Source organism: Miscanthus floridulus, chromosome 17, assembly GCF_019320115.1.
Source record: "Miscanthus floridulus cultivar M001 chromosome 17, ASM1932011v1, whole genome shotgun sequence".
Lineage (NCBI taxonomy): Eukaryota > Viridiplantae > Streptophyta > Magnoliopsida > Poales > Poaceae > Miscanthus > Miscanthus floridulus.
The window spans coordinates 28336043-28343083 of record NC_089596.1 but is presented as its reverse complement, the minus strand read 5'-3'; positions in this window follow the sequence as shown (position 1 = coordinate 28343083).

Below are 7041 nucleotides of genomic sequence, written 5' to 3'. Positions count from 1 at the left end.
TTCCAGGTATAAATATTAGACCCTGGCTATTGTAAAGGACACAATCAACCAAATACAAGTTACTTACTTTTTTGGCTCTAACCACCCCTTAGGAGTAGGAGTAGAGTAGATCTTGGTGAGTTCTTTAGTGAGCAGGGCTACATCGGTCTGGCCAACCTTCAGCTTGTCTGTAAGTACCGTCATGGCTTATACTTCTATTCGTACGGCTGCATCGATCCGGTTGACCTCCACTGCGACTCTGGTATAAGCTAGTTATCGACTCTTATCTAGTTCAAATACGGTTGCATTGATCCGGTCGACCCCCACTGGTCGAACTAGATTAAGATCAAATTATCGGCTCTATCTAAGGGTGGCATCCTTCGGGTAGATTCATTAAGTTACCGATCTTTCTGATGTTTTCACTGTCATTAGTTTACAGCAACATCAATTCACCCGGTCGAGATTGAATTAGATCAGCCTCATATCCTTTAGACCCGTCGTTCGTTTTGTTACAACATGATATTATCTACCTTGAACGACAGTTTATGTTTCATTGGCTATTTTACTTCGATCTTGATCATGCATAGTATGCGGTTAAGGCATGCATAATCTTGAAGAGGTCTGCTGGCTAGTTGAATCTAGTTTATGGTTCACCATTATGGCTGTAATGATCCGGTCGATCTCCACTGATGGCACTGTAGATTGGAGGATGCTAGTTAGTAGATTTGTTTTTGGTTAGGCATGACCTCAGTTGTTTGCTATGTCCGCATCGGCTAAATAGCTGATCGCCTGTGCGTTAACGCCTACAACATGTTTACATGATTCCGTTAAGCGTGAGTAGATCTATGTACTTTAAGGGTTTGATTCGTTGTCTTTTTCATGGCTGCATCGATCCGGTCGAACCCCACTGTTAGAGATAGCGGGTTGAGTCTGAGGAGTCCATAGGTTTGTTCATGTGAAACAGTCGATTGTTCACACGCTGTAGTTCTCTTCACCTGAATCGGCTATTTTAGCCGATTCATCCGAGCCTTCACGTATAACATGTCTTTTGAAAAGTCTGTCGAAGTACGGATGTCTTTGCGGATTCTTCGGTTTTAGTTTGTTATTATCATCATAGCTGCCATTGATTCGGTCGAACCTCACTGTTGGTGGTAACAGATTAGTTTCAGAGCGTCTTTAGATCCATTTGTATTAGATAGTCGATTTGTTCGCATGTTATATCTTTTCTCGTTAGATTCATCGACTCAATGATTCATACAGATAATATCCACCTAGCTGATGATCTCATTTACATATACGTGCACTGTACCTGTCAACATAAAATCAATCGCTACCAACGAGCTTTACAGTCCGTAACAGCCGATTTCTGTGCGGATCGGCTATTTAGTCGCTATTCCCGTATGGTTGCTCCTGAAGCGGCACACTTGGAACTGTCTGGGCATAGACTGGCATGTTCCACCTTAAATTACTGATAAACTTTCTCTTCTTATCAATTGTAGGGTCAAATTGACTGGCACGTCTCGGGAGGAGTACGCAGGACCGATCATCCCTGCGTTGAAGCCAGGCGGATCTCCAACTCCATCGAGCATACCCTTCCGACTTGCTCGTGTGTCCGACACGATTGACACGTTTTCGTGCCGACACCAGCCAAACACCCGCACCCCGCTCAGCCTCAACATCGAAGCTCCGGTTTTTGCGCTGAGAGAGCGAGGAGAGAGAGAATGAAGCAGAAAAAACCTCACTTCTCCCCGCTTTCTCTGACTTTGGTGGGTCCCCTCGCGTGCCGCTCGGCATGGGAGCCTCTGAGCGTGCTGACCACCGAGGCTCGCACGGGCACATACGCCAGAGCTCACTAGGTCGCGGGGTTGTGGCCAACAGAGTGGGGCCACCAGGGCTCGCAGAGTTAGGGCCATAGAGGGGAGGTGCGCGGCTGCCGGCGTTGGGGAGGACGGCCTGCGCTCGGCCGCCGGTGTTGGGAGGTGGGGAGGCGCGCAGCCGCCAGCATTGGGGGAGGAGGGGCGGCCGCCGGCGTAGTTGAGGAGGGACCGCGCGCAGCTGCCGGCATTGGGAGGAGGGGTGGCGTGCGGTCACAAGGATTGGACAGCGCGCGAGCAAGAGACACGAGGGAGGTGAGAGACAGAGAGAGAGATCCAGGAGGAGAGAAAAAGGGAGAGGAATAAAGGGTCAAAGAGGTCAAGTTTGAGGTGGACCCAATGAGAAGCTATTTTACCAAACAGTACCCTATCGGTTGAAGTGGAAGCCAAGATAAAGCAGCCTACATAGCTAGTCAACAAAAGCTGCGCACTTTGCCAAACAGACCCTCATTATCTGTCTTCTGCCACTCTCGGCTAGTTGTGTCCTGCCTCACCACTCCGACCATCCATCGTCAACATTGTGCTGACGACCTCCCAAAAGAAAGGCATATCCCACAAATCCATCACAACTCTTAAGTTGCGTCCCCGTTCAACTCGATGTAACGCGACTTGTTTACTCCAGGTAATAGGTCCCGTTATCCAATGTTTGTTTCCGTATTTCTCTAATCAAGCCCCGCGAGTAACCAATACCATTCTATATAAAATTGATACATCTCCACACCCAATGGAATCAAATAACGTTTCGTGGTTACCTCCTGCAATCTTGTCCCGTTTGTGTTTTCTTTTCCATTTGGGCAACCAAACAGCTTACCCTAAAACAATTTCAGCATATAGGATAATGCCACTGCTACTTCTGTAGGAGATTACCTTGATTATTTTTTTTATACTTCTTTAGGATACGCGATAGGGGTTCTCTCTTTTCTTTAGCGGAGGAGAGAGAGAGAGAGAGCGCACGCTAGTTTTAGGATTTATCTTAAAAATTATCGGACTTGCTAGCGCCCGGATGTCCGATCCGGGCGCTAGCGTCCAGACGCTACCCGCATAGAGAGCGAACCTAGCGCATCGGGCTCACGAGGGAGTGCACCAGCAGTGGGCCCACGTCGCCTCGGGCATTGCCAATGCTGCCCCTGACATCGCCCACGCCGTCTCGGACGTCGTCTGCGTCGCCGACCGCTTTCCAAGCGCATCTTGTGTGTAACATCCGATCTACTTTTGAAACATCCAGATACAGCAGTTGCAACATACAAAAGAAGACAGATGAAACACTTGAAACAAGCGTTTGAAACACTTGCTAAAACGCCTGAAAAATATTTGAAAACCATTGCAAACATATGCAACATCCAGAAGAAACACTTGCAAACATAAGTATAAAACACTTGCAAACATAAGTATAAAACACTTGAAAACACTTTGAAACATATGTTGCAATATGCATGTATATGCAACGTCCAGATCTACTTTTTCAACATCTAGACAAAATACTTGCAACATTCGTCTGGAATAGATGAAACATTTGGAACATACACTTGAAACATACGTGTATAGCCATTACAACATGTGCAGCATCCCGATCTACTTTTGCAATATCGATAAACAACACTTGCAACATACCTCTGAAACATCTAAAACACTTAAAACATACTATTGCAACGTGCACTTTTCAGCGTAGCATCGGCTTGTTGCTTGGACGAATGGAGCTCGTCGACACAGAGCTCGAAGCCACGGTGTGGAGCTCGCGGCGGCACTGACCTCGGCAGGGGTAGGCGGATGGAGCACAGCCACGAAGGGAGGTGCGAGTCCGGGAGTGAGCTAGCGAGCGCCTAGCGCGTCTGGCTCATCGTGCAAGGCGCGGGCAGGCGGCAAGGGCGCGTGTAGGGGCGGCGCGGACGCGGGCGGGGTCCGTCCCACGAGCAGAGCGAGCAGCGACGCGGGTGGGGGCAGCGTGGGCGAATGCACGGTCCGTCTGTCCGGATGGACGCCCTATAACCATAAGGAGTGTTTCCGAAAAATTATAGATATATATGAGATAATATAGGAAAAATGGCACAACAACTGTATCTTCCACGGTACTAGTTTTTAAGTACAGGAGATTGGAGAGCAAATCTATGGAGATTCTCCCGGCATTACGAAGCATCCACATGCTCTGACCTCCGTTTCTGTTCTTGTTCGTCAAATTTCTATAACTATAATTGCTTGCATTTTCAGTCATCTTAAGTTCAGTGATAACAGAAAAAGAAAATGCAGTGCTTCCGAAAGATGAAGCTATGGTCGCCTTTGTGGTTGTTGCTACATCCCTTTCTTCCTAGTCTGAGGCATATCTTGCATCGATGTAACGGCTGAGGTCCATAAAAGAAACGCTTCCGTTTCATCATGAATACCGATAGGAGGTGTATACTGGCCCCGTTCGCTTCTCTTATAATCTATCTTTTTCAGCTTGCTTTTTTAGCTGGAACAATATTTTTCTCTCACAACAAATCAGTCGAAACAGTGTTTCGGTTTATTTTTTCAGCGAAACGAACGGACCTGTATGTACATTTTCGTGGACGGCATCGTTAGAAAATATCCGCTGGAGCTGGCCATCTTGTTTCAAGGGGTTCCTTAGCTGTGGATCATCAGGCCGGTCCGTACATTTTTTGTGCAACGGAGTTGTATACCAAAGATCCACAAGGACGCCCACCGATCCACCAATTTAGAGCCTATTTTAAGACAGTGGCGGGGAAGAGATAAAATTTAGGTGTGGCTAAGTTGACAATATAGCCCATAAATCATACCTTTTTAAAGAAAGTAGTAGTGTATACACATATGCCATATTATAATATAAAATGTTTCTAATTGTAATATGCACCTTTTATTAGTTTGGCATTGGCCATCATATCCCCATCCATCTCTACTTTTATCATTCATCTTAATCTTAATTCCTAAATTAGCTAACCAAATAAATGCATTGAATAAATGAAGATGAAGGCAGGTCATGGACTGCCTAATATCTATCCTCTGCTTTCTTCAACTGGATGCCATTCGATTTCTCAGCGAATGATCTGTTCGTTTATGCGGATGCCGAGGAGGAACGAGCGACTGGCCACGATGCGACTGTGTCGCATAAAACCACCATGCGATCCCCTCACTTGCAGGTGGGGATAAAATCTAACTGATCGGCTTGATTATTAATGTCTAATTACCTGTAGGTGGGACCCACGTGGGATAAACGACACCGTCGCATAGATTTTTTTTTCCGTATCCATTTGACGGGCCTATCTACGCGTCGTACCTCGCCACATCGGAAGCTCCAAAAAGTAGCTTCCGTAGCTATGCAACATGCATCGACGACGTCCATCTCACGCGCGTCCCGGCCAGTGTGGCACTGGTGTATGCATGCATATGGGCTCTGTTCGCTTCGCTGAAAAAATAAGTTAAAATATTGTTTCGGCTAATTTGTTGTGAGAGAAAAATTCTGTTTTAACTAAAAAATAAGTTAAAAAAACGAATTATAAGAGAAACGGCACCATGTGACGCATGGCACGGATCAACGGGAATATCCGATAATATAATATGCTCTGGCAGTCTGGCCTCACCGTCGTATGCATGTCGACAGGGCGGGGCGTGCCAAAAACAACAACAACAACGTCCTGGTGGTCCAGCGCGCGTCCGGTCCTGTCCCGCTAACTGTTCACACGCGTACGTAGCTAGCTAGTGACACCGTCACATGGGGCGTGGGAGGGCGGCCGCGCCACGACGACGGATGCGAGAGCTATCGTGGGTGGCAACGACGACGACTCCGGCAGGCGCAGCAGCGGAAACCCCCAGCCGCGGCCGGTCCCTAGCTAAGCTAGAGCACGCATGCAGGTCGATCTTGGCGCTATACCTCCATCTGCATGGGCACGCACACGCAGCAGCCAGCAGGCTAGCTAGCATCCACGGCGCACTTGCCGATCCCCTACGGCAAGTGAGCTCGGTATATCAGTATATATGGCCCGGCGGCACACGGAGAGCGCGCCTTGTCGGCACGGAGACGTGGTGCCCTGTGCCATCGGGTACGTGCACGTGAGGGATCGCCGGACGCACGGTCTGAAGTTCCAATCCGACAAAAGCGGATTCATATACGCCTGGGACCCACTATATAAAAAACTCAAATAGTATCGGTGTTTTCGAACCACCGACGAGTAAATTTCTATTTGCATGACTGACTCGGATAGTGTGTTTGGAGGACACAAGGGTTTATACTGGTTTGGACGGAACGTCTCTACGTCCAATTCGCTGCTGCTCGTGTTACTGGTACTTGGTTTGCAGTATGGGTTACAAACAGACGAGAGAGGGAGAGGATCCCAAGTCGTTGGTGGAAGGAGTGAACGGATGCTGAGAGCTCGCTTGCCGCTCAGCCATGTGCTCGTGTCGTGCTCTTGTGTCTAGCTCTCATGTCCAGATCTCCCCTTTCATGGGGCGCCCTGCTTCCCATTTTATAGGCGAAGGGAAAGCGCGGGTTACAGAGGAGGAAAAGGAGAAGAACGAGAGAGAAGAAGACTTCCAGGGTTGCTGGGTCCTTCTTCTTCTTCACGCAGGTCTCGTCGATCCTGTAGATGTCAACAGGGACGGCTCCATGTCGCGGCCCTGTTCGTCACTGGTGCCATGCACAGGTGTAGTCCCGGTGGATGTCGTGGTGAACTGACACGCCTGTTAGCGTCCGAACGAGGATTAGGCAGAACAGCAGGCACACCCGATAATGTTCTTGATGTGAATCCCTAGATATGGCCCGTCATGGCATCGTGTTACATCGAGGCGTGCCATCCTCTTCCCTAGCGTCAGAGTTTTGACCCAGCCCATACGCTTGGACCTGGAGTGGTTGGCGGTGGTATGAGTCCCTATCGAACGAGACAGAACCCACGTCCTCGAGGTCGGGCGAGACAGAGCCCGCGACCTTGGGTGATACGGAAACCCACGTCCTTGGGGTCACGCGAGACGGAGCCTGCACCAAAGGGATCGGGCGAGACAGAGCCTGCGGCCTCGAGGTCGGACGAGACGGAGCCTGCGGCCTTGGGCGAGATGGAACCCACGTCCTTAGGGTCGGGCGAGATGGAGCCCGCATCCAAGGGGTCGGGCGAGACAGAGGCCGCGGCCTCGAGGTCGGGCGAGATAGAGCCCGCGGCCTTGGGGTCGGGCGAGACCTTTAATACGTCTCGAGCCATCCAGAGAA